Source organism: Orcinus orca, chromosome 4 (genome assembly GCF_937001465.1).
Source record: "Orcinus orca chromosome 4, mOrcOrc1.1, whole genome shotgun sequence".
Taxonomy (NCBI): Eukaryota; Metazoa; Chordata; class Mammalia; order Artiodactyla; family Delphinidae; genus Orcinus; species Orcinus orca.
The window spans coordinates 35,787,661-35,812,504 of record NC_064562.1 but is presented as its reverse complement, the minus strand read 5'-3'; positions in this window follow the sequence as shown (position 1 = coordinate 35,812,504).

Here is a 24,844-nt window from a genome sequence, read left to right as displayed (position 1 = left end):
TGATCACCAAAAGCAGAAAAATGCTGTGGAAGAAAAATGACTACTATGGGGGCTTCAGCTCTCTTTGGAAGTGGAGCAATTCATCTATTTGCTGAAATAAGGCCCTCCTAAATCTGCTGGAAATGGTAGAGGAAAATCACATTGCAATTCAATTCCAGTATAAAGGAAAACGGAGTGTTTGTCTGAGAGGTCACAAACATATGACTTGCTCCAGGAAACTGGTACAATTGGGCCAACCTGGGTCAGGTTCTTGTCTGTTCTTAGCCAACTGAATACCTGCTGAGGGACCTGAACAATTCTTGATACTGAGAGAGGAAATCCCTAATATATTCAAGGCATTCAATTCAGATATTCATCTATTAAGCACCTACTATATGCCAGACACTGTGCTAAATGTTAGTCATTGTTCTTGCACCCAAAGAGTAAATAAGTAGAGAACAATAAAAAAGAGCAGAAGTCTAAGGGCCAGGAAAAGGGAAAGGCTACATAGGAAGTCAGAGTCGGAAGAGATCCACGTGAAACACGTAGCTAGAGACACTTCATGGATGAGGTGGATATTAAAGATAGTGTATTAATCAGGGTTCTGCATAGACCAGAACCAGTAGGAGATACACACACACACACACACACACACACACACACACACATATATATTCTCTGGGAAATCCTGACTTTATATATATAAATTTAATAAATATATAATTATTATATATATTATGTATATAAAAGTGAAACTGCTAAGTGGCATTTCAGGGGGTCTCTGAGGAGCTCCAGTTCTTTATGTCTCAGCACAGAAAGAATTCAGCCAGAGGCAAAGTGATAGATAAGCAGTGATTTATTAGTATAGGATGCTTGTGAGGCTTACAAGTGGGCGGGCGAGAGGATGCTGCACCCCGACAACTGGGCTACAGTTTTATAATCAAAGGAAAATATACTCATTCTTGAGTATATGTCACGTTTCCATCATCAGTTCCTCCTCCACATCAGGTGGGGGAGTTTTCTTGTCCCTACATAGTCAAACCAGGACTGTCATGGCACTATGGAAAAATTATTTCAGGTCTCACTACAGTGACGGTCTTTCATTTTGACATATCACCTTTCCATAAATGATTGTTTTTCTATGTGTGCAGAGAGCATGTCCTAGGGGTCATTAACTTACTGAGCTCATTGGGCAGGATGTAGGTCTCATGTCACCATTGTTTTATTGTTTTGGGGCAGTCTCATGCTTCTATTGCATGGTTTTGTTGCTAAGCAAGCCTGCTTGGTTTTGTAGTTAAGCAAATCTGCTTTCTTGAGTGATCATTACCTTACAAGGGTCTCCCATACTTTTTTTTTTTACTTATAATCCTCTAGTGGGATTAACTATTTAATTATCTACTTTGTCCCTTTACTCTGTCCCTATCACTCCCCCTTCCAAGTGTTTACCTTTTTATGCTTAAAAGGGAGCTAGGGGGTGATGACCGATCATTAACTGCTTCCTGCTGAGATGGGACGTAGGCCTGCCTGGGGAAGGAATAAAACACCTGGCTGACTGTCCCTTCTCTGTTGGGAGAACCATAAACTAATGTCACTTTCCTTAGCATCATCCTTTCAGCACTCTTGGATGTCAAGCATCAGAGGATGAGTCTATAAAAAGATATAAATTAAAAGAAATACAGCAATAAGCATTAGAAAAAGTCATTAAAAGAGATTATAACTATGATTTTGGAGATCCAAACCATTACTCCAAAACAATTTCCAAATATGACCTTAATATGTTTGTTTTTTGCTAGGCCCAGAATCTCAATGTTTCATACTTTGAGGTCTACTGAGTCTTTTATCTCAGTTTATAGAATTAATCTGTTTTTCTTTAATTTTTGTTAATATCTTTTGGTGATAAGGTTGGCTTCTTTGTCCCTCGAGAGACAGAGTGACACCTAATTTAGTTAACAATTCCTTTCCATTAGAAAACTAGGCCAATCAGGCACAAACAGAAAGCAATGTAAACGACTGGCCATTGATGTTGCACAAAACGGGTCCCAGGAAAGTGTGCCCCTGTCTCTTTCCTGATACTCCCATTAAATATTTTTTTTTATGGTTGTTAAGTCTTCCAACCCCTTGGGTTAGGACTGACAAGGTTGCACCAGTGTCTATAAAATATTCTATTACGTGGTCCACCACTTCAGTGACCACCTGAGGCTCAGAACTAGTTATGTAGATGGCATCTCTAGGCAGAGCCACTTTTGGCCTCCGGCCCCCTCAGTCTTCTGATTGTAAAACCATCAATGGCTGAGGGGTCCCCATTGCTTTCTGGCATCTGGGGCATTCCCCCTTCCAATGCCCTCGCTGTTTGCAAAGGGCACATTGATCACAATCTTTCCTCCAGTGTCTCTTTTGTCCACATAGGGTACACTCGTTTTGCCTGGTGACCTGTGGGCTCAGTAGTCTGCCAGGACCGAATTGGCCCGGAAAGGCCGACCTTGCTTTTGGTGATCTTTGAGCAGACATTGCCACTGAAATTATTTGAGCCTTTTGTTTATCTCTCTGGGGGTGTTCAGCCTTTTCGGCCATATCCTTATTATTGAAAACCAAATAAGCCAATTGGAGTAAATCATTCATAGGAGTTTGAGGACCGGCAGTTGCTTTTTGAATTTTGAGCCTGATGTCTGGGACAAACTGAGCTATGAAACGTATAGCCAAAAGGGCCTGTCCTTCAGGGGAGGAGGGATCCATATTTGTGTACTTTTAAAAGCTTCCACTAATCTCTTTAAAAACTGCAGGATTTTCATCTGGTCCCTGTTGGACTTTTTTCATGTTTTTATAATTGATGGGTTTCACTGTAAGCTTTTTCATATTCTTTATAAAACAACTAATCATATGGTCCCATCTATCCCTATTAATAAAATTTATCTGGTGATTCCATTGTGGATCTGCCTTGGGGACAGCATTGTTCCCCACCCGGTGTACTGCATGGCCCTCTTGGGCTTGGGCTGCCACTTGGTCAGCATGGACTCTGACTGCCAATATTACGTGCTGTTTTTTCTCAGGGGGACAACAGTGGGATAAGATCTGTAAATCCGCCAAGGTGAGATCAAAAGATCTCATCAATTGGGTAAACTCCTTTGTGAAAAGTTCCAGGTCCTCAGAAAAACTTCCCAACTTATCCTCTGCCAGACTTAGGTCTGACATTGAAAAAAACACATGAACTCTTATTGTTCCTTGATTTCTATCAGAAATTTTTCTTGGAGGCAGAACCATAGGGACAGTTGGTTGGTAACTTATGCCACTGTGGGTGCTAGCTAGGCTGAAAATGGGCCCCATGGGTAGCTTGGGATACAAAGGAGCTCCTGAATATAGTGGAGTCTCTCCTAACCCTTGGGTATGTTTCCCCCTGGGATAATAGCCTTGGCTGGAGAAATGGCTCCTGCCTGTGAGATAGCCCTTGTTGGAGCAGCCATTTCCATGGATACAGTGGCTTCCACTGGAGCAACAGTTAGCTATCCAAAAGTTTTGTTCCCATGCCAAAATCCACCATGCAATTTAATCAAGATTTGTACTTACAACTTTAGATGTTATCCGTTCCAAAGTAGTCTCCCAATCAGGTGTTAATGCCCAAGAAACTGCCACAAAGGAATAGTACAGAAGGGGTCCCCAGTGCTGTTGACAATGAGCAAGAACTGGTCTGGCTGCAAATTGCAATAAAGGGTCAGCACTTGTAAGAGTCAGAGGGAGGGGAAGACTGACATTAGGGCTCAGGAAGTCCTCCACTGGCACTTCTAGTAATTAAGGGAAAAGTACCTTAAGTCTTGGAAGTTGATTCCCTTCAGTTTTCTTGGGCATTATGTACTTAAGAATACCTGGGGCTTCCCTGGTGGCGCAGTGGTTGAGAGTCTGCCTGCCGATGCAGGGGACACGGGTTTGTGCCCCAGTCTGGGAAGATCCCACATGCCGCGGAGCTGCTAGGCCCCCGTGAGCCATGGCCACCGAGCCTGCGCGTGTGGACCCTGTGTTCCGCAATGGGAGAGGCCACAACAGTGAGAGGCCCGCATACCGCAAAAAAAAAAAGAATACCTGATAAGAGGCCTTTTATCTAGGTTGGACACAGTCCTTTAAACGATTTTTGTCTAGTATGTATAATCCCCTGGTTATAGATTATGGGCATCTAATCTTCATCCAAAGATAGATTACAGTCATCAGCTTCAGAAAGAAGCTTAGAATGCCTTCTTAATAACTCAATCAAGCTTTACAATTATATAACATAGAACAAAGAGCTATTTGAAAAGTGAGTTTTAGACAGTAGGTATGGACCTCAAGTAGCAAAACTAAAATTTCATATCTATTGAAACATGATATTTTTTCTAAAATCACCCTTGTTTTTACCAAATATAGCCAAATTAAGATTAATTTGTTTATAAAATGTCTGTTTAATTGATCACATAGACATGTATAATTTGTCTAATAAAGTTGGTGCCTTGATTACTAAAAATTATAGAAAGTATACCACAAGTGAAAAAACACGTTTTTTAACCATTCTTCTTTCATTGTATGGCATCAGCTTTGCAGCCAAGGAAAGCTTTAACCCGTGAAATAAAAAATGGGGTTTGCCAGGGAGCCGGGAAGAGCCAAGTGGCCATCCTGGATTTCCCATAGTCCTGACTGTTTAATTTACAGCTACTGTTTACCCATTTTAATTTCTCTCATTTAGGAGCAGGCTGTTGCCATGTTACAAGGACATCAGGATGGCAAAAGTCTGAAAATGAGGGGTTAATTTTCTTGCTGACAAATTTTACAACAAATATAATATGAACTTACTGACTTTTAGTAAACTCAGGTACAATAGAGTATTATACTTAATGCTGATGACTTTAAAGACATGTCTGTATTAATTAACAAACAACAAACTTCAATTCCAGCTATTAATTTAATATTAAATATTTCTCAAATCACATGAACCTGAAATCCATTTAGCTTAGCTTCTCTTATATTTAGAAATGTTTAATTTGTAAGCACTTACTATTTTTTTAAGCCAATGAAATTGAGCTCATAAACAAATTAACCTCAGCAATACTATCTAAAGACAAAAATACATAAGACATACACATATTCAGACAGAGATCTCATTGTTTCATTTTAAAACTTATTCATAAAACAGGAATTGCAATGCAAAACTTATCAGTTTATAAATAACAGTTGGTATAGTTAAGTTTATAGACTTGGGTTTTAACAGGGATAGACATAGAATGTAGAAGAAAAGTCTCAGAATTAAGAAGAGTATAGATTGCCAAATCCTGTCAGAAGCAACCCAACAGTAACATTTCTTCCTTTTCACATACCATTTCCCTTGTCACCTGCACCAGCAATAAGATCCCTTCCATGTCTCTAAACATCCATACCTCTAGGCGCAACAGAGCTAAACTTGAATAATCCTTGTCCAGACCACAGAAAAGGGATTCACACTCGTCCATTATGCCCACTCTGGACACCAGCATAATTGGAAGTTCTTGCTCTGTACCAGGCACTGCTGTCGGCTCTAGGGCAGACCCCTGACCAATGCTGTGCTTCTGCCCACCTCGGGGGAAGAGGAGAAAGTACACGACCTTCTCATGTGGAATAAATGAATGCTGGGGGAAATTTTGGAAGCAATTTGTTGGCACATTTCATAATGTACCATGAGCAATTACATACATTTAAATTTTGTCATGCCAAGATAAAAATGCTAATGTAAGCATAAATAAATATAGCAAACTACAAATAAAACACAGCTGCACATATAGTATGGTCATACGTTAAATAATCATTTTAATTTCTAAGGTTTTAGTAAAATGGCATTAGCAAACAGAAATATCCTTTTCTTGTCTAAGCCTCTTCTTTTCTTCTACATCCTTTAACGATCTATTTCCGAGGCACATGCGATCTGACACTTCATTTGGGTTAGGACAGAAATCCAAATCTCGAAACCCCCTCAGTTGCGGGCTATAATAACTTAAGGTGGCAACTTTACAACCACACACAGGGCATGGAACTCGGGTCTCATTTCCAGCCACAGCCCAGCTGAGGGCAGCGTGGGGTGCAGAGGCGAGGCCGCTCTCCCTCACCCTTCTGCGCCTGCGCTCTGCAAAATGCCTGGTGACCGCTTCCCTTCACATGTCCTCTCCTCTGCCTCAGAGGTGAGCCTTGAGTATTGTGCAGGAAAAAGGGAGGCAAAAGGGTTTCATTTTGCCTTTTGAAAAAAAAAATGTCTTTCTTAACCGACTATTCCTCAAATAGATTTCTCCCTTACATTAGAAAGGTATAAATTCTACTTTTTCCCCCCAAACTGTCATTTCTCCCCCATCACACTCATCATCCATAAAACATGATTCCAGCTTCTTAGAAACGCTAACACTTCAAGTGACTATTTGATTTCTCCAACTAAAGTAAAAGAACTGCTGATATGTCATGTTTAATATTGATTTTTGCCTAATGTTTTGATATATTAGATTCTTTTATTTCTGTAACTTAAAAACATTCAAGAAGTGCTTTTGAAATAAACACCTGGAAGATAATTTTTAAATGCTCAGCAAAGTATCTTTTTCAGAATGAGAAATGAACTGAGTTTTAATTTTAGTTCATATTGCAAATCAATTTTTTACTTTATTGTTAAGTAACAAACATTTTGTTTATTCAGCACTGTGCATGCCAGGATGTGAAAACTTCCTCATAAAATGTGAAATTCTTATATTTTCACCATGTGTCTTGCCTATGATTTATGCTCAGTTAATATTTAAAGTATATAGCAGAGTGTGCCCAAAGCAGAAAGAGTAGAAAAGTCCCATAGGATACTTGGAAACAGACAAAAAATATACCTCAGAACCTCAAGTCACTCCCTCACACCACAATGGTGGTCTCTCTAGGATGGAAGAGATGGGAGCTGTCCCTGAGATGGAGAAGGTACACATTATATTTTGGAACAGTAGCTGAGATGAGCCTGCGTTTCAAGGTCACGAGCCTATTTTAGCTTAAGTGCAGGCCTTATAATTTGCTCCAGGTATGAAATTGCCTTCTTATGATTCAAATTTTTAGCTACTAGTAACTAATTTATAAGTTAAGAGGGATAAATTTGAGGGATGCATTTGAAAATATTACTTATTAAAGCTGTTTTTCTTTGCCTGCTGTAAATTCCCTTTCCATTTACATGGAAGCAGAAGCAAACAAATTGCTTTTGTGATGCTCTTCCTATTAGTGTTTCTATAGAAATAGATTATTGATTAGGAAGGGGAAAGCTAAAGTCAAAAGCTTGATAAGCAGGCAGAGCATAACTGAGGGTGTTTTGTTGAGTAGTTGGCCAGATTTCATCCAATCCAAGGTAACATAATGTTAAGGTAGCCCAAGCTTACAGAAATGGACATTCATGTCCCCACTCTATCTCTCCCAGAGCCATTTGACCTCTCATATTTTCCTGACTACACCTTAACCAAGGTCTGTCGAACACAAGAACCCCACAGCCTTTCCTTACAGACCCTCACTACTTGGCACAACAGCTCTCATTGGATCTTGATTTCTAATAACATTTCTCTTAATTATTCCCAAAATACAATGCTTGCCCTAAAGTATGTGTAAAAGAGCAAAAGAAACTTTTGGCATATTATTGAAAGAATGAAGACTAAAAAGCAAAAATAAAATGCAAAGCTTAATTTCAAATAATAATTTGGTATTAGATACTAATAGATAATAATTTGGTATTACTTTTGCTTTTACATCCCAACCATTTCTTAATAACCCACATTTGAATTAAAAATGTCAAATCTATACTGTCCATATTCTGTGAAGAACTGCTGTACAAAACTTATTAATAGAAACTTCCATTGCACAAACCATGTCTGTCAGCTCTCTAAATACTTCCAAATACCTTGTCCTATTTGTAGAGGGCAAGCCTCCTCTCCTCTCCACATTCCTGCAGGGACTCAGAAGGAGGAAACTTCTAATTTCTGTGGCGGCGGCCATGTTCTCTTGCCACTCCAGCCTACTCTGAAAGGAAAGCACCTGAGTTGAAGTGAGTTACATTGTGCAGGAGAACAGACTTAGAAAAGTAGACTACTATGACTACTACGATGAAATATTGATGTATGACTTTGTAGGACTCATTTCTTTATTTATCTTTGTGAACCCTAGCTATTCCTTGCTCTTAGCTTGGGCCTGTATAGCTGTAATATGCGTCTTTCCTTGTGAACTCTCTGTCTGCTTGTCCCCTCACTGCAACAGGTTTCGTTTTTTTTTTTTTTAACATCTTTATTGGGGTATAATTTCTTTACAATGGTGTGTTAGTTTCTGCTTTATAACATAGTGAATCAGTTATACATATACATATGTTCCCATATCTCTTCCCTCTTGCATCTCCCTCCCTCCCACCCTCCCTAACCCACCCTTCCAGGAGGTCACAAAGCACTGAGCTGATCTCCCTGTGCTATGCGGCTGCTTCCCACTAGCTATCTACCTTACGTTTGGTAGTGTATATATGTCCATGCCTCTCTCTCGCTTTGTCACAGCTTACCCTTCCCCCTCTCCATATCCTCAACTCCATTCTCTAGTAGGTCTGTGTCTTTATTCCTGTCTTACCCCTAGGTTCTTCATGACATTTTTTTTTCTTAAATTCCATATATATGTGTTAGCATACGGTATTTGTCTTTCTCTTTCTGACTTACTTCACTCTGTATGACAGCCTCTAGGTCTATCCACCTCATTACAAATAGCTCAATTTCATTTCTTTTTATGGCTGAGTAATATTCCATTGTATATATTGCCACATCTTCTTTATCCATTCATCCGATGATGGGCACTTAGGTTGTTTCCATCTCCGGGCTATTGTAAATAGAACTGCAACTGCGACAGGTTTTGACGTGAGGGATGAGAGATGCCCGGAGCTCAGCCTGCCTGCTATCAAAAACCCTACATGCCTAAGTTAGTAAAAGGGTGAAGAGCCCAGCTGTCATCAGTCACGGAATGTTTGGAAGGCTGTTCTTTGTTTTCTTCCTATGCTGTGGGATAATGAGTCTGTTTTGAAAATGAATCCATTTAAGTTCAAAAAATTTTATATTTTCTTCTATTTTCCCTCTCTCCTTTCAAATGTGTCACATTTCAGGAGAGTAAAACAAACTTTCTGCTCAACCAAATCCTGCCCATTGCTTTGGGCCAGCTGGTCTCCCCTTTCAGTGTTGTTTCCCCAAGTCCCCCCGCCCCATCAGCCTATCGCCCTCCACTCCAGCAGCACTTACTGACTACCTCTCCCCATTGGCACTTGATCACAGTAATAACAGTGATTTCTTCTGTGACCAGTTTTATTGAGGAGTCTCAATATCCTGCCTATCGGGGGATAGGCAGGAATTTTTTTTTTCAAAGAGCAGCTGTGCTCTGCCCACTCCCCAGCCTCCTGCCACATAGGAGACTGTTTCTTAAACTCTTCACTTTCTTTTTATTACTAACTATTGCATTTTAGTTACTAAGACTTAGTCCTGATCATTTTTAAACTTCAACCACATACCTGAATCAATCAGCCTCCAAAATCCCCTCCCCCTTCACCTCACCTTTGGAGGATTGAATTGGAGTAGAGAGGGGGAGGCGTAGAAATACTTGCTCTTATGAAAGAGCTCCTTTCTTTCTCACGTGTATTGCTCTGGTGTTGGGGAGAGGAGGGGAAAAAGCCATTTTCTCTCATGGTAAGTTTAATTCTTTGGATTGACTATTTTTTTGCTGTTAGTCATAAACAATCTTATGTTAATGGTGGTCGCTCTTGTTCTGTTGATAATCACACTGACCTGGATTATGGTTTCCAGGCCCACATGGATGAGTGGACGCCCCAGAAGATTTTGTTGACATGGTACTGAATCCCACAGAAACTGTTCCCATAGAATCAGTGGTCCCTTGCAATATTCAGCTACATTTTCAAGCTGGCCCAACCAGACTCCCTATGCCCTATTCCTCCAGCATTTGAACCCACTGCCCCACACTGTGTTGGTCCCAGTGAACCTATATCTTGATCTCATGCATTCCTTATTATCCTAATTCTCAGGCTGTGGGAGGAGTTCCATAGTCCGTACTATTTGCGAAATTCGAGAGGGTAGTCTCTGCCTGACCACACTGCTCTTCCTGCAGTTCTGGGAGTCCGTGATCAAGTCAACAAGGCTGACAGCTAAGTGGACATCCAGTTGGATAATATAACATTGGGTAGTGAGAATAACGGCTCCCCAAAGATATTCACATCCTTATTCCTGAATCTGTGAATATGGTACTTTACAAGGCAAAAGGGATTTAGCCCATGTGATTAATTTAAAGATTTTGAGATGAGAAGATTATCTTGGATTATCTGAAAAAGTCCAGTAAGATCACAAGGACCCTTATAAAATGGAGACAAGAGGGTCAAAGTCGTGAGAGGAGATGTGACAGATGATGACAGCAGAGCGGAGTTATGCACTTTAAGGATGGAAGAAGGGGCCAGGGGCCAAAAAATGCAGATGGCCTCTACATTCTGGAGCAGGAAGGAAAGGGAAGGAAATGCATTCTCCTCTAGATTCTCCAGAAGGAATGTAGTTCTACTAACACCTTGCTTTTAGTCCCAAAGACCCATTTTGGACTTGTGATCTCCAGGAGTGTCAGATAATAAATAATTAGTTAAATAAAAACACATGTAATGTGTGTTGTCTTAAGCCACAGAGCTTGTGGTCTCTGCTACAACAGCGACAGGAAGCTAATACAGACATCAACAGCCCCTTCCTCTGGCATCCACAAAGTTTACAAGTCAATTTAAGATGTCTACCAACCAAGTACCCTCTTGTCCCAAGGGGTGGTGAGAGGGGCAGATAACTTCTCTTTAAGAACACTTCCCTCTTCACACAAAAAAGATCTCCGTTAATTCCCAGGTGCCTTCTTATTTCTCGGTCAGAGCCTCCTTAGCATCTGGTGCAGGACTGGCATCTTAGTCAAGATCTGGCTCTTTTCCAAGCTGAGCTTGGAAAGTTCATAATTTTGTTCTCAACAGGGCCCTACTTCTGCAGTATTCCCTTTTCATCTTGTTACCTCTGGGAGCAAGCAAGAAAAATCTCAACAGGTACCTCACAGCATCTTGTTACACTATTTCCACTTATTCCACAACTAAGCGTTGTTCAAAATGGTTAAGACACATATCACATTTAACTGGCACTAAAACCAGTGATGAGCTGGTAAATGGTCAACAACTGGAGAGGACAGGAGGGCTGGAAAGGGGTGAGGAGGGGTACTGATCTGTAGCATTTGTCACTTTCCATGATATAAATATCCCATAATGGCCAATTTCAAGCTATGATATCAGTGAACATAGAGTTGGGAACAGATGTGTGGTAGCAGGCAATTTATAGGATTTCTATCCTAGTAATACAATAATAAAGTAAATAGCCTCAGGAGCATAAATAATAGTGAAATATAATCAAGTAATCAGGAAGTGGTGAGTAAATATATATACTTTTAATAATGTCTGTGTTTAACAACTAGATGAAAAAATTCTTGAAAATTCTGGAGCCCAGCTCCAATGTACCACTGAAAAAGGTAAAACCTGAATATCTTCCTTTATCCTTTTACTAAAGCACAACCATAATGTTTCTCAAATTCTGGTAGTTAGAAGTAGAAAAGCCAAAATTCAAACCCAGGTCCTCTGAATCAAATTGTTATCTCCTCTGCAGTTTGCTGCTACATTCTGAGTTGCAACTGTTATCAGTGTAGTTTCTGCACCAAGATGTTCTCTAAGGATTTTTAAGATAAAAAAGTCTCTAAAATACAATATTCTCTCTCCTCCTCCTGGAAATTCATGATTAACAGTAGCATATTATGTGTTATGAAAATTCTTGATGCAAACAACCCTAGTTAACTTGAATTTAATTAACCCAATGTGTTTCCTACATATATCTGACCAGAAACCTCCCCTCATTCCTTCTTTATAGTATGTTACATTCCAATGGCACTCAGGAGATCCATTACATGGTATATATGTCAATTTCACATGTGTGTATTGTCTCCCCCAAGATTGTTAGAAGCTTATTGACCATCCTGAACTATTCTTGTACCCTCCTCACTATGTGAGGACTTACTACAGTAGACTCCAAACTATTTTTCATTGAATCAAATTCAAACAAATTCCAGTCATGAACAATGGAAATACAACTACATCTCCCTGAGGTGAGAATTTCTCCCTTGCAAAATACAGAGACACTTTACTAATATATTTTAATTCAAGCTCATAATTTTCCCTAACTATCATTATTAGCTCCACTTTATGGATACTGAACCAAGAAAGAAATTAAATCTTGCCTGATAAAGGATATTTTTCATATTGTAGATTCTTCAGGTATAATTTAAATCAGTTAAGCAATAGAGAAAAAATATTAGAACTCTCAAATGGGGAGAATATGTACTTAGCTACATTACCACAGCATTTACGGGGCCACTCTTCATATTAAGATTAGATTTTAAGAGCTTTGTCATTCTCCTTAACATTCCTACTGAGATGTCTATCTGACCTCCAGGGTTTCTGGCTGTTAAATCATATGTTTTCTAACAGAAACAGCAACAGAAATGAGCTACACTCCAGAGATTTATCGGAGAGGATAACCCCAAACTCACAGTCACTGAGTATTTCTCAGAAGTTTAGTTGAGAGAAATAATATTTAGGGAGGGTTTCCTAAAAGATATATAATAGAGTGCAACCCATTCCTTATTAACTACATCTTCCTCAGTAAGGTAAGATCTTATTGTCTTGTGTTATATTATACCATATTTATATATGAATAAATAATTTTATTTTGTTTGCCTAATAAAATAAAAGCTTCTACCCACATTAACTGATGAATTCTAGAGGGGTCATGGGGATAAAAAATAGTCAAATCTGCCCATAACCAATTTGTGTATGTATCACAGTGGACTAAGTAAATATAAAGAGGCTCTCTGAACTTTTTTTATTTGTAAATAGGGGAATTGCTATCTCATTCTTTGAAACATTATGTGTCAAATTATTTCCCATTATTCCAGTTGTCTGTCTCATATTGTATGCTAGAAAGGTAAGTGTGATTGCAGAAAATATGTATAACAAGAGAATTGATCAACTTTTAATACTAAACTAGAAAATGTTTTATGTTGCTAAAACAATTAAAAAGAGCGCGTACAGAAGTGTTTGAAATAATTTATTTGAAGAGTAACTGAAGGAAGATTTTAAAAGAAATGTTCACATGTTCATTGTTTACACAAATATTTAATGACCCCTATAATACGTCAAACACTGTGACACCCAATTCCTGCAAAAACTTTTGCTTTTAATGGATTTCATTGCCTTCTATTATACTTCTTTCTTCTTTGTTTTTGTTTTGTAACCTTTCATCTGTCCTGTTGACTCATTTTTAATTTAAAAGTTTGCTTGTTATTTTTTGTTATTTTTAACTTTTTATTGAAGCATGTACATGTTCTCTGTGTATTACAGAAAGGTACATATTTATGAATTTTCAAAAAGTAGACACATCCATCATGCCGGCACTCAGATCAAAAAATAGAATCTTACCAACACCCTCAAAGCCCACCTCATGCTCCTCCCATTCGCCATCCTTCCCCCCAAGGGTAACCATTTATACTCACCTCTACAAATATAGGTCACTTTGGCCTTTTTTTGTGGTTTATATATAAATGGAATCATAGTCCTTTGCTTTATTTGCTCAACATTCTATTTGAGAAACTCATCCAGTGGCATGCTAGTAGAGTTTTAACAACTGAATGATTTCAAGCTATCAGCTTGAAGTCACTGATCACAGAGTTGGGAAGTTTGCTGGCACCAGGCAACTTCAGCACAACACTGAACTGGTCCATATTGCTGCAAGTTCATTCTCATGATTACAATGCTCTGAATTTTACCGTATTTAATTTTACGTGCCAATGTATATTATCCTCAAAAAAGCTCAGATCTCACAAATCCATATGGGAAATGATTAGTTAGTTTGTTTTTGTCTTGTATTATTCTAGCTGTCTTATGTATAAATGGAGGCAGATCTGAAACATTTTCTGGAACATTTGGGAAGTTTATTTTCCAGGACTTTATAAACCAAATCCAACTGTTCCATAATCACAGATCCCACTTCTCACTGGGTCTTACAAATGCATTCCCACATTAAACAATTATTTTAAAATTCAATTTTTTAAAAAGTGCCTTTGGAAGAACAATCTGAATTATAAGCTCTGACTCCCACCAATGTCTTTATATTGTGAGCTTTGTATACTCAGACTCATCTTTGCTAGGTCTAGAATTAAGTCTATACCATTTTTGAAGGGAACATTTTTATTTCTTACAAATTAGAGGATTATTAGATACTACATAAACATGAGTAAATAATTTTGCTTCTTGGCAAAATTGTTTTGAAATATTTGTTTGTGATACTGCACAATGTTCTCTGTATAAAGACCTATTGGAGAAATTTCTTTCTGGATTGTACTAATTATATCTCTCTCTTTTTGCAACTGCCAAAATCTTTGGGACAAATCAGTGGTCCGCTTCTAGCTAAGTAACAGGAACTTGCAGCATGCATTTTGTATTCATACTTCACTCCTGTCTCCATTATGTCTTCTCTATTCTGATTTTCTTCTGTCCCTCTCTTTTCCTTCAGGCAGTTATTTAATTTTTTGATTTTGGATTGTCAGCAAAGTTAAGCCACCTATATTAGTTATCTGCCATTATGCAGCAAATCACCCCAAAACTTAGTAGCTCAGGGCAAACAAACTATTTTCTTACAGTTCCTGTGGGTCAAGAATCTGGGACCTGCTGATGATTCTGGCTCAGTGTCCACGTGTCAACTAAGACTGCAAAGAGCTGAGATTCAGCTGGGGCTGGAGGTTCCACATCCAAGCTCACTGTTGGCTGGAGGACTCAGCTCCTCACCACATGGACATCTTCCTGGGCTGCTTACAAAATGGCAGTTGGATTTCCCCAGAGGAAGAGGAAGGGAGGGAGGAAACGCCTAAGACAGAAGTTCCAGTCTTTTATAACCCTGTCTTGGAAATGACATGTGATCTTCTATGTGTACTGTACCAGATCAGTGTGAGAAAGAAGTACAGAGAGATATGAACATCAGGAAGCGGGTACCTTATCCTTTAAATATTCTCTGAAACAATGTAAACATATGAAAGTATCAAATATGGGGGTTGGAGGAGAGAGAAACTTTGGATAACTTTATTTTAAATGTAATTTTATGTCCCTTCATGATTTATCTTATGGACTAAAGGTCTTTAAGGCAACAGAGACATTATACATAGGTGAGGTGGGGGGGGTAATGAAAAGACTACCTTTTGGGGGCTTCCCTGGTGGCACAGTGGTTGAGAGTCTGCCTGCCGATACAGGGGACACAGGTTCGTGCCCCGGTCCGGGAGGATCCCACATGCCGCGGAGCGGATGGGCCCGTGAGCCGTGGCCGCTGAGCCTGTGTGTCCAGAGCCTGTGCTCCGCAACGGGAGAGGCCACAATAGTGAGAGGCACGCGTACCGCAAAAAAAAAAAAGAATACCATTGAAAGTAATTTTGTTATTTTATACCAGAAAAAATTGTACTGTAAGTATGTATTAATTAGGGTGATTTTGGTTACAAGTATAAGAAAATTCAATCCAAATGGTCTTAAGGAAAAAAGTGGGGTGACTTATGTATACTGACCCATGTAACTGAACAGTTTTGGTGAGTGGTAGGGCACAATGCTGGCTTCAAGTACAGCTGGATACAGGTTCAATTTCTCCTCTCTCTCTCTCAGAGATTTCCCCACCTTAGCTACAAGGAAACCTGGGACAGTGGGTATCCAGCATTTTCATCTTCAGTAGTGGAGACAGACCTGCCTCATAACTGAGAGACTCCTCAACAACAAGGACAAGTCAGCATAAGCTGGTGTATAGGGGCTACCATAAATAATGCATTTGGAATGCCTCCCTTTTGCAGCACTGTTGGTTGGGTGATCAAACATCCACTTCCAACCGTTTTCTCTTGTGCTCCTTTCCACAATTGAGACTGGAAAAATTCATCTCTTTCCTAGTTTCTCATGTAGGCAATTGTGGCCAAAGATGTAGCCAATGAAGCATAGCTTCAGGTTTCTAGGAAAGAGAGGAGAGGGAGCTTCTGACCTTCAGCTCTTCTTCTATCTTGTCCACATGCATCGCTGACATTCCATCTGGAGCTACAGATCCCATTTTGGCACCATGAGAAAGAAAAATGTGTGACTTAAGGGCAGCAGAAGTAAGAAGGGCAAAGCTACGTCTCTGGTGGTACCGATGAGTAGCTGAACCAACGTTACCAACAAACCAATCACCCTCAGACTTCTTGTTATGAGAGGCAAACGAAACCCTATTCAACTAAGCCATCTTTAAGGCAGAGTTAAGGTAACTTACAACCAAACAGGTACTACAACTAAAACAGGTGGAGTCCCCATATAGAAACTAAAAAACCATCAAACTGACCCAAGGCAGCAGCACAAGGGTGAAGCACCCTGAGAGGTGGTTTCCCTGGGTTGTGAGCTTGTCCACCACCTCCATATCAGCCTTTAGCCCAAAGCTGCTGCCCAAAGAACAATAGCCCTTGTGACCCAGAGAAAAAAACAACGGGATCCACACCCAGCAGTCCTGGGGGCTGTGTCGGTGCTGGAAGTGCAGCGTCACTGAAAGCACTGTGTGTGACCTGTAAAAAGCTAAGAGACGGAAAGAGCTTGCAAAATGCCTTGGCAGTCACTCCAGGCTGATCTGGAAGGGAAGAGTGGATTAAGGATAAGTGATAGGATCAGCCTGTGATGTATCCTTTCAACAACTTGTCCCCAAACATATGCTCAGGCAAGTGTACCCCAGGGAGTACTTCTTATAGGAAAGGAATAAAACAATCTGAAATGCTGGTGACTTGAAGAAGGGCTGGCTATCTAGATGCCATGGAGTAAAGCCGATCATGACTTAGCAAAGCAGTACCATTATGAAATTATGAAACTAAATTTCTGCAAAGGATAAGTGTTTACCAAAATGGTATTTAAAACCCTGATACGACCTTGCATCAAACAGAGCGTTCACGGAGCACCAAGCAGTGGGCCTAATCTTAAAGAAAGATATAAGGGTTTGGAGGCAGATACAGGAAAAACAATAAAGATGACCAGGATTATAGAATATCTAATTTTTTAAAAGGGTAAAAGAGTTGTGTCTATTGTGCCTAGAGAAAAGAGGAAGGCCATAGTATGATTTTAACAATCATCTCTAAGTTTATGATGTGCAATTATAATAAAATCAGAATGATATTCAATCCTGCTTCTTTTCCTTGGTAGTCAGAACTTCATAACAGCATCACTTGTAGTGTAGGTCTGTTGTTGATTTGCTTCCTCAGGAAAACTATTCTCTCCTTCCTTGGGAAAGAGTGACTCACCAAGATGTAATGAAAGCTTCTCATCTCACCTACTGGAGAGTTTCTAAGAAATTGGTCCTGTGTTTCTAAGTAGTCCTGCTTTACTACAGAGAGAGGGTGACAGTGTTTTGTGTGCTTTGCACCCTTGAGGATAGAAATCTGAAGCGGAATAGTGTGAAAACATGAAGGGGCTGGAGGAGAGATTAGGAGATGGGAGCATACCTGATACCATCCCCAACAAATCTCACAGCAGATCCCAGGACTGGAATGCATGAGCCTGAAAAGGACACCCTGGAAAGGTCCAGAATCCCCACACAACTAAGTCTATCACTGTGGTGACATGGTGACAGTTCAGCAGAGCCCCACATTCCTGGAACTGACTACTTGCCCAAAACTCAGGACCCCTCCTGGCAAGCTGCTAACCATCAGTTGAGTGGGAATGGTGGTCATCAGGTTTGAATCCTCACACAGCAAGAATTTAGCTTCCCCTTGAGGTCTCGTGCCCATCACACCCCAGGGCAATGGCCCTGAGGGACTTACCAGATGGGGTGGGAGCATCTCCCATATGTGTCTTTGAAGTTGGACTAGGACACTGAGACCTGGAAACAAGGGGAAGAGAACACCCCTGAGACAGAGTGAAAGAGGAACTCCTGTGTAAAGGTAACCTGTGAACTTAGGCTAAACATAAAGAAATTCCTGACACAGCACAAACACTAAAGTGCCTCACAAAGATGCAAATTACTGGTCTTGGAAAGTCTTTAAAACAGACTACAGGGATTAGTTTAATTCTACCTTTAACAGATAAATATCCTAGATGGTTTCTCCTAGGTTTTTTCCCTCATAATTCCTTATTTAAACCAAAATAAAAAGTATTTATATTTTACTTCCTTCTGCAGTGGCTTATAGGAAAACTATAAGAATACAAAGAAACTATGGCAAAAGGAATAGTCAAGCAGCATTGTAAGATAAAGTTAAAACAATAAAAAAGTAAGGAAATAGACCGGTTGGCCTTTGTTCTGTTAGGAGAGTAGATTGTGCCAACAGATGTAGCTGGTCAGTTTGTGGTGGTAAGCTCATTGCAGTGGAGTGTGCCTGAGAAATTAGTGGACTTTGGCAAACGGTCTGCAGTACTCTTGAGAGCAATTCCTCACTGCCCACCTGTCACGGATTAAATACTCAGAACTACAGTGCTCCAAAAGAACATGACTTATCAAGATGTCTAGACACAGTTGTCCTGTTTGATGTAAGAACTAATAAATAAACCCAGACATTCCCAGGGCCTGACATGGCTGTCACTTCCCAGCACAGTCAACCCAGGCCATGAGTGGCCACCCAGTGTGGTCATAGTGCCCACCTTTTGGTTTATTGGTTCACCTGTTTTCCTCTCTGCTTGATCTTTTAGAGAAAGGCTCTGATCAACGGCCTGCCTTAAAACTCAGGCAAATTGAGCAAACAGTATTCTAGAATCCCGTTATTTTTTATTAATAAAGGGAATGAATGAACAATGAATCAGTAAGAAGAAACTGATTCTAGACTTGTTAATTTCTGAATGAATCCATCATAAAGGGCAGGAGAGAAGCAGGAATTGGGCTTGCCTGGGCTGGCGGTCAAGTGATAGTGAGTTGCCTTAGATCCTTCTAATCTTGTCTTTCCCCACACCCTGCTGCCTCAGCTCCCAGCAGGGAGCTGATCTCCAGGTGCTTCCTTATGCCTATTCTAGGGAACCCTACTCACAACATTCCTCCTGTTTGGAATGCTTCTCTCCTCCTTTGTAATCATCTCACCCCTGCCCCTTTCTTCGACTTATTCTTTCCACAAAATCTCCTTTGTATCCAAAGCCACCCTGCTTAGTCTTTTTACTGAATTCTTAAAGCATTTATTCAGTTCCTCACAACTTAATACTTACTCAGCTATGGCCTTCAACTTTCCTTTAGTTCTTTCATTTATATAAGTCTTTTCCCCAAAGCATCATCAACTCAACAGGGTTAGATCCCCACAGCCAGACAATCCCAAGTGTTTTGATCAGGCCCAGCAGGCCCAGCACTTGGCTGTGAACTAGATAAGAAAATGATCAAGAATCTTTTCAGAGGAAATGCGCTTTGGAAACAAGGGCTGAAATGTGAAGTAATCGTCCTTCTTTCCTCCCCCAACCATCCCCTTCTCTTTACTGTTAATAGTAAATGCCTTATCCTTTTAATGCTAATGCTAGGTGGCCCAAATGGTAGCAAATCCTTCATCAGTGGTGAAATGCTGCTCCGCTGGGTGGCTCTGAACGTGCTGGGAATGAGGACAGTGGCCGAGGTTTTCATGCTGTTATTTTCCAAGCGCATCACCAGTCTTGCCTGTGTGCCTTCTACATCTGGACCCTGCATCACTGAGAAAAATGCTTTCCTTCAGCTGACTCATCTTCTTTGGTCAATGTCCCAATTCTTTTGCTGTGTGTTTCTAACAATTTCATAGTAGTGTGTCTTTCATATCTCAATCTTAAGCATGAGAAGTTCATTAGTTATTTGTCAGTATTCTCAGAGTGGGTGGCTTCTGAAAAAAAAATTATTAAGGAGGTATGAAAGTTTGAGCCTTTTTTCAGTGAATATTAGCTCTGATTTAAAATAAAATCTGCTGGTAATTATTATTAGGTATATCATTTTGTCTTCAGAAAATGGATTTTTTTTTTAAATGGATGCTTTTTGATCCTTAAAGTTTAGTTTCAAAGTGTTGTATACTATGAAGCTTTTCAACCTTTGATTTTTTTTTTTCCCTTTGATTCTTGGTATATGTAAAGGTTTATATTAGCCCTACCATCCACTGCAAGAAACGCAAATTTCTAAGGTGAATTTAGAAAGGAGAACTATTGATAACGTTTCTGCTCAAAAAAATCCTGTAAATATAAACCACACTTGTTTCACAGCTTCAGAAAACCGTGACACAGATGATTCACAGGCACCAAAGAGACATTTGGCTCCTGAGTCCTTACTGACTTTCAGCCATAAGATGGGAACTCCTTCAACTTCCTACAACTGTGGCTACAAGCATATCTGTATCTATAGCCAAACTTTCCTCTTTCCTTCCTCTTATAATTAAAAAAAAGAAAAGCTGTCAGCCAACCAAAAGCCAGTCCTTCCTCACATATTCCAAATGTTATTTCTTCTTCCTTCCCAGACATCTCACTTTGGCCGCTGTATCTTCAACCTCTTCTGCATACCAATTGCTCCCCATCAATATACTGACATAATAAATTTGCTCTACTTAAAATAAAAACAACAATAAAAGCAGCCTCCTTCCCCTTTCACTCTCTTCATTCTTTCTCAAGACAGTCTCATCCACACAGTTGAAATACCTACAGCTTACAAGATTATAGCTCCAGCACAGCCTCTCTTCCCACCTTGACTATCCTATTGTCATGTCTGCTTGCACGTCCCACAAAATATCTCAAGCTTGTTCAAAATTGAACTTGTAATCTTTGTTCCACTATCATCCCTCCCATGTTCACTATCTCAGAAAATGATGCCACCTATTTATTCAAGTCAGAAGCCTGAAAAGTATTTTTGAGGCAGCCTTCTCTTTTCACCCTTCCACCTTCAGACACTCACCCACTGTTGTGCATTCTACCTTCTAAATATAGCTCCAATCAGTTCATTCTCTCCATCTCTACTGCTAAAAATGGAGCCCAAGCTACTGATATCGCCCGATCAGTATTTTTTCAACATATTGTGGAACAGATGTTGCGTGGAACTTCTTCGTGGCTTTGTCATTGGCAGCTGGGCCCCAAACACGAGGACTTCAACATGTAAAGTACTCCTTATGGTAGAAACAGTAACAAATAACTGAAGGCCAGAGAACCCCTCCAGTTATTAAGTGATAACTAAACTGATTCTGCTACACATAAACATTGCCCTCATCCTTTTAAGGAAAAGACTAGGGAAGCAGGAGAGAAGAGAATCATTCAATAGATGGTGAACCTCTAGGGAAGCAGCATGGCTTGTCCCTCCTCTCTATACCAGAGAAGAGAAGAGGACTCCTTTTCCCCCACGCTCCAAAGTAAAGCAATGGTGGGTCCAAGAAAATCGCTCACATTGGGGAGGTCTGCAAGAAGTGGAGTGTGTAAGTCTTAGTTCAACAGCAGAAAAATAGAAAACAATCTAGCTAGTTTAATGAGGAAGAGTAGTTACAGGACAATAAGTTTATAGAATCATCATTAGGGCTGATGAAAGAATGCTAGGGGATGCCCAGGAAGCCACACTGTAGAGCCAGACTGCCAATGTACTGCTGCCCCTTCAATGAGCAAGAAGCTATGACTTGGAAGCCATGCTACAGCCGCCAATTCCATTAGCACACCACCTTCTCCATGACCCGTTTAAGCTAAAATGAGGTCTAAAACTCTCCCTTTTCCATGAGACTCCATTCTGAACTTAGTTGAACAGTACACAGAAGATGAGCATATTTATGTTTTTGTTTATATGTATATACACACACACACACAGTTTCACACAGTATATATGTACATACACACATACATCAGGAGATATATATATATGTGTGTATATATATATATATATATATATATATATATATATACACACACACACACACAAACATATATGAACAAAGTTCTGAAAAGTTATACAGTCGTCCCTTGGTATCTACAGGGGACTGATTCCAGAACCCCCGACAGATAACAAAATCCGTGGATGCTCAAGTCCTAATACTATGGCTAGTATTTGTATATAACCTACACACATCCTCCTGTATACTTTAAATCATCTCTAGATAACTTATAATACCTAACACAATGTAAATGCTATGTAAATAGTTGTAAATACAATGTAAATGCTATGTATATAGTTGTCAGTGTGCAGCAAATTCAAGTTTTGCTTTTTGGAACTTTATGGAATTTTAAAAAATATTTTTGATCCATGGTTGGTTGAATCCACAGATGTGGAACCTGCAGATATGGAGGGCTGTCTGTACTTAATGATTGTATACCTGAGACTAATGTCAACGAGATGATAGAATAGGAGGCCCCTGACTCATATTGCCCAGCAGCAACCATCATTCAGCAGCCATCCACAGACAAAAGTGAACTCGTGGGAGTCTGGAGATCCAAGTAGGCAGCTGCAAAGTCCCAGTGGAGCCCAAGACTAGGGAGAGCCAATTTGAGAAGGCAGGTCCCTGCCCAGGTGGCAGGCTTGCCAACCATGGTCCCAACAACAGACTATCCCATAGTCCCACCTTCCTGTGAACTTGGCTATGGCCCTGTTTGACCTTCATCCCACCACCAGCACCATCTGCCCAGTGGCCCAGGAGAAGTTACACCCACCCATGCCTTGGGTAACAGGCCCGCCAACCTCAGTCCAACTGCAGCTCTTGAAACATCCCTGTAGCTTGACTTCAGGAGCCGTCCTGCCCAGCAAGAGGCCTGGTAAGAGACATGTCTGTCCATGCTCCCAGAGGCAGGACTGCAGACCTCAGTCCTGGCCGTGGACCCTGAAACAGTCCTATGACTCAGTTCCAGCCCCTCTCAGCTGCCATCTGAGGTCAGTCTTGCCTACACAGGAGCCCACCCAGTGGCCTGGTGGGTACCCTCCCAGGAACCTGGCTGGAGTCACACCTGTCTGCATAACCGGTAACAGGCCTGCCATGTACGGATCCAACCATGGACCTTGAAGCAGTCCCCTGTCCCAGCACCAGCCCTACCAACAAGGTTCCTAGAGGCAGAATCCACACATACCTGAGCAGCTGGTAACAGGACCCCCATCCACCAATGAACAGATAAAGAAGACATAATGCATAATGAAACATTATTCAGATGTAAAAAAAAAGGAAAGCCTGTCATTTGTGACAACATGATTAAATCTGGAGAACGTTTTGCTACGTGAAATAAGCCAGACACAGAAAAACAGATACTGCATGATCTCACTTATACATGGAATCTAAAATGTTGAATTCATAGAAGCAGACAGTAGAACGGTGGTTCCCAGGGGCTGGGGGATTAGGAAAATGGGTGATGTTTGTCAAAGCATCCAAACATTTACTTATAAGATTACTAAGTTCTAGGGATCTAATGCAATCTCTTGGACAGTTTTAAATATACTGAAGACTAAGCACCATCTTTAGAGATTCTTTTGTACTTTGCCCTCACATAAGTATTTTTATCAGCTCTCAGGTGATCCTAATGTACAGCCAAGATTGAGAACCACTCTCCTAGAGGAAACAGATGTTTAACGGCATGCCCTATGACCAGCTATGTCTGAAAAGCAATTTAGAGCTTGGTCACTTTCCTGAATCAGTATAGACTCCATGCCGAGGAAATCTGCTTTCAACAGTCAATCCATCTTCAAGGCAACAACTTGTGTTCTCCAAATAACTATCTAATTGAAAACAGCCACAAAATTGATGGAACTTGGTGGCATTCCAGTTCTACTGGAAATTACAGATGATAATAACATGGATAAATGCAGTCATACTTTTTTTAAATTCACTAAAAACTACAAAAATAATGAACAAAAACAAATTTCAGTTCCAGACTCTCTTGGCAGCCCAAGATCAGTTGTCACAAATCCTTTGCTATCATTTTAATGTATCTAACTAAGTGATTGGGTGTCATCCCCTGAATTTCATTTCTTTAATTACCTACCCCAAGTGTCAATAAACATTTTTGATCCCCATTCTAAAAATGAATTTTACATCTAAGAATAAAATTACTGTCATGAAAACTTATCCTTGGGATACTTTTAAAAGACAAAAGACCAGATGTGTGATGTAAAGGGAAACTTGGAAATAAAGAAAGTCTAAGGAGGCTACAAAAGCAATCCAGTCATTAATTAGGGACATTGTTAAATGAAGCCCCTCTTATGATATCCAGTTACATCATCTTACAATTTTAAAGGTATCAGTGTCATGCATCATAATGAACAGTGAGAAAAACTTCTAGTTTAATGTATTAATAATTTAATCAATTATACTTACCTTATGAAATGATAAAGTTAATTTCTAGACAAGACTGACATTCAACTAGTACACATTGCACTTATGGCACCAGTAATCTGGTGGCATTGACTCTGAAGGATTTTTTTCTGTGTCACATCAGTCAAACATTTTTATTCAACATGGGATCAGCGTTATGCAGGAAAAACAGCACTCCACAAAATAAAACAAAGCAAAAATTGCTTTATATCTGTAGTGGGTTAAATGATGACCCCCAAAAGTCCATGTCCTCATCTCCAGAACCTGTGAATTTTACCTTATCTTGCAAAAGAATGAATGTTACTTTATATGGCAAGTGATGTGAATAAATTAAGGATCTGGAGAGGCTTATCCTGGATTAGCCAGATGGGCCCTAAATGTAATTACATGTATCCTTATAAGAGAGACAGTAGGAGTTTTGAGAGAGAAGACATGAACATAATGTGACCACAGAGGCAGAGAGACTGGAGTCATGTGGACACAGGACAAGGAATACCAGAAGCCACTAGAA